The sequence below is a fragment of the Myotis yumanensis genome, unplaced genomic scaffold (genome assembly GCF_028538775.1).
Source record: "Myotis yumanensis isolate MYYU_CA2020_CCGP unplaced genomic scaffold, mMyoYum1.0.hap1 SCAF_10, whole genome shotgun sequence".
In the NCBI taxonomy this organism is placed as follows: domain Eukaryota; kingdom Metazoa; phylum Chordata; class Mammalia; order Chiroptera; family Vespertilionidae; genus Myotis; species Myotis yumanensis.
This window is the reverse complement of record NW_027223761.1, coordinates 17,559,327-17,572,389: the sequence shown is the minus strand read 5'-3', so window position 1 is coordinate 17,572,389 and position 13,063 is coordinate 17,559,327. Positions and strand designations below refer to the sequence as shown.

Below are 13,063 nucleotides of genomic sequence, written 5' to 3'. Positions count from 1 at the left end.
CCTCCTCCTGACCCACATGCATATTCTGGAAAAAATGTCAGATCTCTAATGTATTGTGAAAATGCATTAATAGGCCATTAAGAAAAATAAGATGCGCTTAAGTATCATACCCACAACCTACAAAGATGTAAGGGTGGTAAGTAGTTGTCAGGGATATGCATCTGGTGCCTTTAAAACAGGTTTCTGGGGACTCTTGCTCCCTCCCCACGTGGGAATCTGTACTTGCTCTTCAATAAATCTCCACCTTTGCTATACCATCAAAATAAGTAAATAAATAAAACAGGTTTATTTTCTTCTTGTAAAAATAATGCCCTAACAACTGGAAATTACAGGAAAGTAGAATTTACTTTCATCATCTGTAATCCTACCACCACAAACACAGTACATTAATTTTTTTCTCCAATTTTCTTTTTTATTTGTACCATTTAAAAATTTTACAATAACGTTATTGAGATATAATTCACATGCCATACAATTCACCCATTTTATATTTTTTTTAAAAAATATTTTCCTACCTTGGACAAACCTCTCCAAGAACACCTCCCTAATAATCCCCCTGGTAGAATTATATATAGATCTAATTTAGATGAGTATTTTAGATGAATATTGTCTAAATATAGGAATGGATGAAATTAACTGCCCAGAAGTGTCCTTTCAGGTCCTTCCTAGTCTAATAGTAGACATTTTCTGTTCCTAATCAGTGTTACTGATTTATTACCTGTTACTTTTGTTCCTGGTATGTAAATGTTATACTAGATGCAGAAAAACAAAACTTGACAAACAGCAAAAAAGACTGGGATCGTGCTGGCTCAAAAATTAGAAATGATCCAGAATACTTTTTAGCAAAGACATATAGGATTTCACTGCCTCCCATTTACCTGCCCTTTTTTAAAAAAATAATATTAATCTGACCTTAATGCCATCTAAGGTAATGGTCTTGCCCCATCCCCAGTCCTCTACCATGCTCAGCAACACAAATGCTGACAGTGAGCCATGCTAAGAATGAGCCTTCTTAGCACCATGGAACTCCATTATCCAACCAAAAGGTTGGTCATCAATGCATCCTTTAGATTGATTTACGACCAAAAGGGGGATGTGTAGACGAAAGGGGCCTCATGCTGACCTGACAAGCTCAGGGAAGGCCTGCATGGCAGTCTTGCAAACTCAGAGACCTAAAGTAACCACAAGGATGGTCTGAAATTAAACTTTAACTAAAGCACTTATGGTGGGTAGCTAACGTCCTAGGCCGTATCTTCACTGACAAAGTCAACCTTTACTTTAACTGAGCCTATCTGTCTTTTCGAATCTATAATAACATACCCTTGAAATATCTGAGTAACTTGTAACTTCCCTTTTTCAGGACCCCCTGAGGCACAACCAAATGGGCTGGGCACCAGGACAGATATCACAAATTCCTTCATTGTTATCATGTTAATTGTTCCTGCACCCACCTAAGTACTTGTCTATTATTTCACTTTTTATCCGATCCCAGAGGTTTCCCCCGCCTCTCTCGTCTATCCCCCATGGATTTCATGTAACCCACTACCTCCCTCCTTTAATTGCAATGTATTAAAATAGAGGAAAACCGCCATTCTCTGGAGCATTATCTCAATTCCTTGAGGTAGTGCTTCCCAGCAATTTTTGACAGTTTGGCTCAAATAAACTCACAAAAAAATCTTTAAAATATATATTTGTTAATTGATTTTACAGAGAGGAAGGGAGAGGAATAGAGAAATAGAAACACCTATGAGAGAGAAACATCAATCGGCTGCCTCCTGCATGTCCCTTACTGGGGATCAAGCCTACAACCCAGGCATGTGCCCTGACTGGGAATCAAACCATGACCTTCAGGTTCATGGGCCGACGCTCAACCACTGAGCACACTGGCAGGGCCTTTTTGTTTTCTTAATCCTTACCCAAGGACATGCTTAAAGAGAGAAGGGGAGAGAGAGGAGGTTGCTTTCTGTATATGCCCCAATCGGGAATACCTGCAAACCCAGGTATGTGCCCAGACTGGGAATTGAACTGGCAACCCTTTGTTGCACAGGTGTACAGGTCAACGGTTTTAGTGAATTCACAGAGTTGTGCAATCATCACCTCAAACAATTTTAGAACATTTTTATCATCCCTCAAAGAAACCCCATACCCATTAGTACTCACTCTCCACTTCCCCCCAACCCAACAGCCCCAGGTAACCACTCATTTATTTTCTGTTTCTATAGATTTGCCTGTTCTGAACATTTCAAATAAATGGAATTACACAATATGGCTTCTTTTACTTAGCATAATGCTTCAAGTTTCCTCCATATTGTAGCATGTATCATAATGTATTTCTTTTTATATTTCATTGTGTAGATATACCAAATTATTTATCAGTTGATAATAATTTGGGTTATTTCCACTTTTTTTTTTTTTAAATATATTTTATTGATTTTTTACAGAGAGGAAGGGAGAGAGATAGAGAGTTAGAAACATCGATGAGAGAGAAACATCGATCAGCTGCCTCCTGCACATCTCCTACTGGGGATGTGCCCGCAACCCAGGTACATGCCCTTGACCGGATTCGAACCTGGGACCCTTCAGTCCGCAGGCCGACGCTCTATCCACTGAGCCAAACCGGTTTTGGCTATTTCCACTTTTTGAATAATATTGCTGTTAACATTCATATACAAGTTTTGTGTGTGTGTGTGTGTGTGTGTGTGTGTGTACATGTTTTTATTTCTCTTGGATATATACCTAACTGCAATTATTGAGTCATATGTATCATTATGTAGTCTATGTGTACCATTTAAAAAAAAAATCATTGTAACCCTGGCTGGTTTAGCTCAGGGGATAGAGCGTCAGCCTGTGGACTGAAGGGTCCCGGTTTCATTTCCAGTCAAGGGCACATGCTGGGTTGTGGGTTCAATCCAATGTTTTTTTTTGGTCATCATTGATGTTTCTATCTCTCTCTCCCTCCCTCTCCTCTCTGAAATCAATAAAAATATTTTTTAAAAAAATCATTGTAAATCATGTTGATAAAAAATTTGTCATGATTTTTTTTTCACTAAATGATGTACTATAAAGCACTTTCCATGTTATTACATTGTCTTTATCATTTAAAATGAACCCAATTGTTATACAATAAAGTAATTATTCTATTATTTGATATCTAGGCTATTTCAAAATTTTTGTTTCCAGACATTTCCAGCATGAAATTTTTTTATTGAATTTATCGTGGTGACTGGTTAAAAAGGTATATAGGTTTTAGGTATACAATTCTTTAATACATCATCTTTATATTGTATTGTGTGTTTACCACCCCAAGTCAAGTTTCCTTCCATCATCATTTATTCCCTCTTTACCCTCGCCTACTTCTCCCCCACCCCCTTTTCTATATATTATATATTTTTTCTATATATTATTTCTGTATGTCCTACATTTAGAATTACTGTAGTAGGATAGGTTCCTAAATGTGGAGTTACTGTGTCAAAGAATCATTTACAATTTTTGCTTTAAATAAAGTACATAACCTAAAAAGTTCCATTCTTACCCCAAAACCCTGTTTTCAAAATACAGATTTTTATGCATATGTATTTTACCATCATTTTGTTATGAACATTTTCATAATAAAATAAATTAAATACAGGAAAACTGAATAAATTGAACAGGGAAAACCCATATAACTGCAACCTAAATGCTACAATTAACATTTAATTTTTTCTTTTATCACATTTACCCATTAATCCATCCTATTTTTGATACATTTAAAATATAAATTTTTTATAAAAGTTGACTCATCCTATTATTTACTGTTCTGTTACCTTTTTTTCACTCAACAATATAAGTATTATGCCATGTCAGTATAGATCAGTGGTTCTCAACCTTCCTAAAGCCTTGACCCTTTAATACAGTTCCTCATGTTGTGGTGACCCCCAACCAGAAAATTATTTTCGTTGCTACTTCATAACTGTAATTTTGCTACTGTTATGAATCGTAATGTAAATATCTGATATGCAGGATGTATTTTCATTGTTACAAATTGAACATAATTAAAGCATAGTGATTAATCACAAAAACAATATGTAATTATATATGTGTTTTCCGATGGTCTTAGGCGACCCCTGTGAAAGGGTCGTTCGACCCCCAAAGGGGTCGCGACCCACAGGTTGAGAACCGCTGGTATAGATACCTATTTATCATTTTCAAAGAGTTGCACATTATTCCAATATGCGGCTTTCAATTAAACTTACAATTTTTTTATTGAGTGACCTGTATATTCCAGACAATATTCCAACACTTGGGATACATCAGTGAACACCAGGGAGGGTTGCTGCCCTCTCTTCTCTTGCCTTTCCTGTGTGCACTGTATTTTGGAATAACCAAATATCTCTGGTTGGTGAGGGAAGGTTCTTCTCTATAGCAAACTACCTGTTAATAAATAGGGAAGAAATAATAAAATTAGAAACTCAGTATTTTGCATTCCAGCTAATAATTGTGGAAAGAATGATAGAATTAGAAACTCAGCATTTTTCAATCCCTGGTGAAAAAATGGATTCAGCCCTAACCGGTTTGGCTCAGTGGATAGAGCATCGGCCTGCGGATTTAAAGGTCCCAGGTTCGATTCTGGTCAGGGGCATGTACCTTGGTTGCGGGCACATCCCTAGTAGGGGGTGTGCAGGAGGCAGCTGATGGATCTTTCTCTCTCATCGATGTTTCTAACTCTCTATCCCTCTCCCTTCCTCTCTGTAAAAAAATCAATAAAATACATATTAAAAAACAGAGGGATTCAGTCAATGGTCATCAGTGGATAAAAGCATGAGATGAAAAGCTGATAGGAAACTCCCATGGAGGGATCAGGCTAAGGCCACCTGAACTAATTAATTAATCTCCATATGGATAGAAGCAGGACAACCTGACCTCATTAGCCTCCAGAAGTGATGCAGCGTGATGTTCACAGCACCAACTTCAAAAAAGTCCAAGAATCCATTTAAAATTCAGACATTTAGCACTCTCCCTCTCAGGCGTGTATCTTAGGACTTTTCTGTCCTAAACTCTAAAGGTCCCCCACAGGACTTGCAATGCGGGAACAGTGGACAGCAGCAGCCTGTCTCGGGCTAACCCCCTGAACTTATCTCTAAGGTCCCCTTTTTCTGACTTTTCAGTGAGCTGACAGCAGCCCCGCCTCGGCTCTCTCTTGATACTTCTGCTCTCCTGAGCCCTTCCTTGTTTCCCTATCCCCAGCTTTAATAAATGTACTCTTAAAAAAATTCAGGCATTTAATGGTGACGTTAATTGTGGGCATGTATGTGACAACATTCTACAAGCTATAATGGTTTTAATTTTTGGATGTTTTCAGCAAATAAATGTATATAAAATGGTAAACTAATAAAACCCTAATATGCAAATTGACCAAACAGCAGAACGACCAGTTGCCATGATGGCACTGACCACCAGGGGGCAGACGCTCAATGCAGGAGCTGTCCCCTGGTGGTCCCCTGGGAGCGCAGCTCAGCCAGAAGCTGGGCTCACGGCTGGTGAGCGCAGCAGCAGTGGTGGGAGCCTCTTCCACCTCCTCTGCAGGAGGGTGGTAAGGAGTGAGGGGTTCCAGTCTGCAAGAGGGTGCAGGCCAGGCTGAGGACCTCCCCCCTCCAGTGCACGAATTTCGTGCACCGGGCCTCTAGTATATAATAAATGAGGCTAATTATTCTGATCTGTATGATACCAGAAAAACTGTGTTAGGTTTTTTTTTCCCCTCCTAAGGGGAAAAGTGGTGCTTCCAACACATGGGGAAACCCTTGAGGCTTCTGCTTGGGAGTCCACTTGTTTTTTTGTGGTAAGGTAGGGTATAATCAGTATTTGTGGGTATAAGAATTATTTGCTCTGGTGAGCCAGATGATGTTACAGAAAAATCATTTGCAAACCCATGAGTTATTTGCATGTTGCTGGTGCCAAAAGATCTCAGAGCTAAGTTTTATTTGTCTTTCTGTATTTCACTGTCCCACAAGGTGTAGAACCTGCGGAATAAATGACGTTAGCCTTAAAAAAAAAAAAAAACCCACAAAACTATTGTACTGTTTGCATTCCACCTACATCCTGGTATTCCTGAGTCACTCTGAAGGAGAGCTTTCATGTCCTAACCTGGGTGGTTTAGAAATGTTTTTCTAGGGAAAGTTTAGGGCTGGGCCATCTGTGGTTTCTTAATAGAACCCTTATGAGCTTCCTGGCGCTGCAGGGATTTGGGCCAAGTTGTGGGTTCAGACAGCGTATCATCCCGCTAGAAAGCATTCCCCTAATTCTGAAAGCTTGCAATACATGCACATTCCACATCTCGGTAAATTAGGAAGAAGGCAGGGACCCTGTTGCTCGTCCGCGAGGGCAGAAATGAGGGTGTGTCACGTGCCCAAGGCTGGCCGAGCACACCCTTCCCTTCAACTCATTCATTCATTCACCCCGTATTTTATTACGCTCATAGTCAGTGCCAAGCGGGGGTCCTTGCCCAGCAGGTCCTCCAGAGCTCCTGTGGGTGCCGCGCGCAGAGCCGACATCCTCAGACTCCCAGGCCGGGGTCTCCCCACCTTTCCCTCCGGGAGAGCTCGGAGACAAAGGGATGCGCCCCCGCAGCTCCCCAACCTGAGGGCTCCCCGCGGCGCGGGGTTTCGGCGCAGCTGCCTCTCCACTCCCCAGCCCGAGGGGGCGCTGCAGCGCCGGGCGCTCGGCCCGCCCCTGCGCCGCGTCGCGCCGCGCCGCGCTCCGCTCGGATCTGCGCTGTGGGCGGCTCCGCGGTGGTACGTTCCCCTCGCCGCCCTCCCCCGCGGCCCTCCCCGCCGGTGGTAGGTGCCGGAAGTGCCGCCATTTTGGGGTGTTCTGCTCCGGAGGCAGCGGCGGCGGCGGCGGGACGCGGAGGCTCCCCGGGGACTCGGCCTCAGCAGCGAGGCGGCGGCGGCGGCGGCGGCGGCTGAGGAGGCGCAGGCAGCAGCGGAGGCAGCGGCGGGCTCAGGTGCAGCCGCTGGTAAGTGGGGCGGCCGCGGGATAACGGGCCGCGGGTGGGAGGGAGGGAAGGGAGGCAGGAGGGAGGCGCCGCGGGGCGGGTCCGGTCCGGGCGGCCGCGGGGCACCGGGCCCTCCGGGCGCGGCCGCTCCCCGTTCCCCGCGCCCCCGGGGTCAGATCCGTGATCTCCTCCCGCGTGTCGGGGTCCTTTGCTGCCCGGGCGCCGCCGCGCTGGCCGGGCGCGTGCCCCGCCGCCCAGGGAGACCCGCCCTCGTGGCCTCGCTCCCTCTCCCCGCGCCCTTTGCCTCACCCTCCGGACCCAGAGGCTCCGGTCCCTGCCGAGGGGGAGCGCCGGCCTCTTTTTTTTTTTTTTTTTTTTTCCGGCCGCCGTGCCAGACGCAGGCCGCCTGCCCGGGACACCCTCTCGCTGCTCCTGTCGGCCCACGTGTTCCAGGTGCTCAGCCTGGAGGGCCGGGACCCCCCGCCCCTGGAGGGCAGCGCCTCTCCGCCGCAGCCTCGAGGGCCGGGGCTCCTCGTCCCGGATCCGCTCGGGCCTCGGCCCGCCCTCCTCCCCCATCGGGTGTTCGCCGGGTCGTGGCCTAGAAGCGGGGCTGAGTCTCGCCCCCCGAGCGCGGGGCGCCCGGCTTTGGGTGGGAAGCCGGCGGTGTCCGGGCTGCGGTCCTCGGGGCTGGATGTCGTTTGAATTCTCCGAGACGATGGCACCGGCTCCACGGAGCTCTCCGTCGGTCCGCGCTCGTCCTCCTAGCGGGTCGGAGCCTGTCGGAGCAAAATGGAATCTCTCTGTCGCCCGCAGCGTGAACGCTGTACTTTGCTGGCCCTCGAGGCCGGGCCGTGGAACGGTCTCCGGGAGCGGGGGGTGCCGCCGTGTGCGCAGGGTAGGAAGGAGGGTGCGGCTGCCCAGCGACCCCTTTCCAGGAACTTCACCTCCTAAAGGCCTTTTCCGCTCCCTGATGCCCTGGGACGGGCAGGCTTTTTATCGCATTCTTTCACCTTTCCCACAAGTGTTGGGTGGGCTCGTTACGAGGGTGGCGTCTCCCAGAGTTCTCTGCGCGCTTCAGTCTCCTCGGAAATTCTCGGGGCGGAGGAAGGTGTGTGTCTCCGCTTCGGGTCGCCCCGGGCGCTTTCTGCCCCATAGCATCAGGCCCCTCTCTGCTCACGGCTTTGGGTGCTCCCAGCAAATGGCCGTTTCTTCTGCCTTTCCATGAGCCCGCGTGGAAAGTCACACAGTTGCCATAGCTTGCAGCAACGATTGCTTTGGTCACCCCACGCCCTCCACGTCCGTTTTTATGTTCTCCTAACTTGGCAGTATGTGGTTTCTGATCGTGAGTTAGCTAGCCAAGATGGAATCTGGAGCTTTCAGCTGTTGCTTTAACCAGGAAGGTTATGGTTCCCCCATGGGTTCCATATTTCCTCTTGACAGTGTATGCATGCCACCTGTTTCCATTAAAAATGACTGTCGGTCACCCTGGCTGGTTTGGCGCAGTGGGTAGAGCCTCTGCCTGCGGACTGAAGGATCCAGGGTTTGATTCTGGTCAAGGGCCTGTACCTCGGTTGCGGGCTCATTCCCAGGCCCTGGTTGGGGCGTGTGCAGGAGACAACCAGTCGATATCTCTCTCTCTCTCACATGGATGTTTCTCTCCTCCCTTCCACTCTCTAAAAATCAATGGAAAAAATAACCTCTGGTGTTGATTAACCCCTCCACCCCCCAAATAAATAAGTAAATGACTCTTGGCCAAGAGGATAGGCCTCAACTTCTCTCCAACCATTCTCTTTTTAAAAAAAAAAAGTTTTTTTATTGGCTTCAGAGAGAAAGGGAGAGGGAGAGGTAGAAACATCAATGATGAGAGAATCATTCATCAGCTGCCTCCTGCATCCCCTACTGGGAATGGAGCCCACAACCTGGGCATGTGCCCTGACCCTGAGTCCAACCGTGACCTAGTTCATAGGTCTACACTCAACCAGCTGGGCCAACCATTCATTCATTCTTGCCTGTGGGGATTTTCTTTAGATACTATCTCTCAGTGTCTGGACCTAAAATCCATTAGCAGGTGGGGCTCTTAGAGGTAGAATACATATTTTCCAACCTCTTCACTTTTTTTTTTTTTGTCTAAAGTTTTTACATATCCGCCCTCCCCCCCCCCCCCCCCCCCCAGCCATTCCTATCCTGGGCAAGCTCCCACTGCCCCAGTGTCTGTGTCCATTGGTTATGCTAATACGCACGCATGCAAGTCCGTTGGTTGCTCTCTAACCCCCCACTCTCCTGCCATTTGTCTCTGGATCTATTCCTGTTCATCAACTCTTCACTTTTTAGATGAGGAAACCAAGGCCTCCAGAGGTTAAATGACTTTGCCCAAGGGTACATAGCAAGTCTTCTTAAAACAGTCTCATCAGATTTTTAAAAAACAGTATCATCCAAATTGCCCTTTAAAATATGATGGAATGGAAAGGGCCCTGAGCTTGAAGTTAGGAGGCCTGGATTGTAATCCTTGCTCTGTCAGTTATGAGCTACACATCCTTGATCAAGTAATTGTTCTGAGCCTGTTTATTCTCATTTGCAAAATGGAGAAAATGTGTCTACCTCACACATGGTACTAATCCAGCTTCAGTGTGTTAGCATGTGAAAGTGCCTGCAGTGTAATAGGCAGACAGTGAATTTTTGAGTTAGCTGATTTGTTTTTATAAAATTTCTGTTTATTATTACAGAAGTTACAGAGTCATAAAAATACAGGTAAGGGGCCCTAACCGGTTTGGCTCAGTGGATAGAGCATTGTCCTGCGGACTGAAGGGTCCCAGGTTCGATTCCAGTCAAGGGCATGTACCTTGGTTGCAGGCACATCCCCAGTAGGGGGTGTGCAGGAGGCAGCTGATCGATGTTTCTGTCTCATGGATGTTTCTAACTCTCTATCCCTCTCCCTTCCTCTCTGCAAAAATCAATAAAATATATTAAAAAAAAATACAGGTAAGCCAAAAAGGCAGAAACTCACCCTAGTCCCACCTCTCAAAGGCTCATTCAGAGGTAATTATTGATATTCAGTCTTTATCTTATCATCCTTTTTATATGCTATAGAAATGTTTATTTTACCAAAAGAAGCTTATCCTAGTAACAACTTTGTGTTGTGTTTTTAAGATTTAATAATAGGTGATCGGCATGGTTTAACAACCACATTTTAAATAGTGTTCTGTATTTAGCAGCTCCAGCACATGTGAGGTAGGTCAGTGGATATCCCAGTATAGGAGCAGAGAAGTTGCTCTTTTAATACTTACTGACCTGGAAGAGGAGAGGAAGGGCACAGACCTAACATTTATTGTATGTCTACACTATGATTTAAAATAAATAAAGATTTGGGCTCTGCTGCTAAATGGAGTGTGAATCCTGAATCCCATGCCCCTACCTGTGAATGCTACTGCAGCTTCTTTAACTTACTTTGACTGTGAGGCTAGACCTAATAAGGAAGTGCTTTGGAAAGGGAAAGAGAAGAGCTGTCACCTGGAGGCTAGGATAAATTTGGAAGAAATAGGAGCGTTAGGCTCCTCTATGCTCAAAGCTTTGGGTACTCTCAACAAATTGCTATTTCTTCTGCCCCCCTTTTTTTTTAACAGCTTTATTGAGATATAATTCACATAGCATATAATTCAGTGGTTTCTTGATATAGTAAATTATTTTATAATTGACATATACAACAAAATTTGCCATTTTAACCAATTTTTATATTTGCATTTTTATGTGATAAAATCACATAATATAAACTTTATCACCCTTGTTTTATAAAATTCTATATTTATTTAAATTTATTTTTTATTTCAGATAGGAAGGGAGAGAGAGATAGAAACATGAATGATGAGAATCATTGATGGCTGCTTCCTCCATGCTCCTTACTGGGGATCGAGCCCACAACCTGGACATGTGCCCTGACCAGAAATTGAACCGTGACCTCCTGGTTCCTGGTGGATGCTCAACCACTGAGCCACACTGGCCAGGCTGTCTTTATTTTTGAAAGTATTACAGAAATCCCCCCCCCCCCCGCCGCCATTCACCCTCTCCACCCTACTCCTGCCCCCTCTCCAGGCCTTCACCAAACTATTATCAGTGTCCATGGGTTATGCACATATGCATATAAGTTCTTTGGTTAATCTCTTCTCTCACCCCCTCCCCCTCTGAAATACGACAGTCTGTTGCATGCATTCTTCAATGTCTCTGGTTCTATTTTGTCAGTTTATTTTGTTCATTGCTAACTATTTTTTTTTTTAATATATATTTTATTGATTTTTTACAGAGAGGAAGGGAGAGAGATAGAGAGTTAGAAACATCGATGAGAGAGAAACATCGATCAGCTGCCTCCTGCACATCTCCCACTGGGGATGTGCCTGCAACCCAGGTACATGCCCTTGACCGGAATCGAACCTGGGACCTTTCAGTCCGCAGGCCGACGCTCTATCCACTGAGCCAAACCGGTTTCGGCAATTGCTAACTATTTTTTAAAAAATATTTTTAATTGATTTTTAGAGAGAGAAAGGGAGAGGGGGAGAGAGAAAGAGAAACATCGGTGTGAGAGTGACACATTGATTATCTGTCCTCTGCACACTCCCCACTAGGGATCGAGCCCACCACCCAAGCATATGCTCTGATCTGGAATTGAACCCGCAAACCCTCAGTGCATCAGATGTCACCAACCAACTGAGCCACAGCGGCCAGGGCCATCTTAACTATTTTTTTAGTGTATAGTTAGTTTGTGACATTAAGTTCATTCACACTGTTGGGAAATATCTACAGAATTTCTGTCTTGCTAATCCGAAAGTTTACAATCCCACCAGTAGCACAAGGGCTCCAATATTTTCACATCCTTGCCAATATTTGTTTTGTGTGTATGTGGTTTTCTAAAAATTAATTATTTGTTTATTTAGAGAGAGGAAGGGGGAGAGAGAAACAGAGACATCGATTTGTTCCACTCATTCATGGACTGACAGGTTGATTCCTGTATGTGCCCTGATCGTGGACCAAACCTGTAACCTTGTCGTAATTGGGATGATACTCTAACCGACTGAGCTACCCTATTCTTAAAACTTTTTAAAAAAAGTGTAGCTAACCTGATGGGGGTGATATCTCATTGTGGTTTTGAGAGTAATTTAAAAAAAAATGTTTTTATTGATTTTTAGAGAAAGAGGAAGGGAGAAGGATAGATAGAAACATGGATGAGAGAAACAAAGATTGGCTGCCTCCTGTACACCCCCTACTAGGGATCAAGCCTGCAACCTGGACATGTGCTCTGAGAACTGGTGACCTCTTGGTTCATAGGTCAATGCTCAGCCACTGAGCCACACCATCTGGGCTTCATTGTGGTTTTGGTATGCATTTTTCTGATTAATGATGTTGAACATTATGCTTGTTGGCCAATGCCTTTAAGTTCTTTGCCCATTTTTAAATCACATTGTTTGATTTTGTTGTTGTTGAATTAAAGTTTTTTTATATATTCTCAATATTAATCCCTTATTAAATATATGATTTGAACATACTTTCTTCCATGCTGTACGCTGCCTTTTCATTTGTTGATTGTGTCCTTTAAAAACTTAATATTGCCCAGCTGATGTGTCTCAGTGGTTGAGCGTTGACCTATGAACCAGGAGGTCACGGTTTGATTCTGGTGGTGGGCTCAATCCCCAGTGGGGGATGTGCAGGAGACAGCCCATCAGTAATTCTCTGTCATCAGTGATGTTTCTATCTCTCCTTTTCCCTTCTTCTCTGAAATCAATTAAAATAAATATTTTTTTTAAAAAACGGGTGTGTTTTTTTTTTAAAGTTTGATGTCCTCTCATTTGTCTGTTTTTTATTTTTATTTTTATTTTTATTTTTTTAAAAAAATATATCCTATTGAGTTTTTACAGAGAGGAAGGGAGAGAGATAGACAGTTAGAAACATCGATGAGAGAGAAACATCGGTCAGCTGCCTCCTGCACACCTCCCACTGGGGATGTGCCCGCAACCCAGGTACATGCCCCTGACCGGAATCGAACCCGGGACCCTTCAGTCCGCAGGCCGATGCTCCATCCACTGAGCCAAACCGGTTTCGGCTGTCTGT

General features: G+C 44.8%; 1 protein-coding gene across 7 annotated transcripts in view; it reads left to right on the top strand.

The window, feature by feature from the left end:
- Positions 1-6,862: 6,862 nt before the first annotated feature.
- CELF1 (CUGBP Elav-like family member 1) overlaps positions 6,863-13,063 on the top strand; it is an 87,804-nt gene continuing 81,603 nt past the window's right edge. For all 7 annotated transcript variants that reach the window (XM_070427995.1, XM_070427997.1, XM_070427998.1 and 4 more), the window contains exon 1: positions 6,863-6,991. The gene's annotated coding sequence lies outside the window, so the exon portion shown is untranslated. The remainder of the gene's footprint in view (positions 6,992-13,063) is intronic.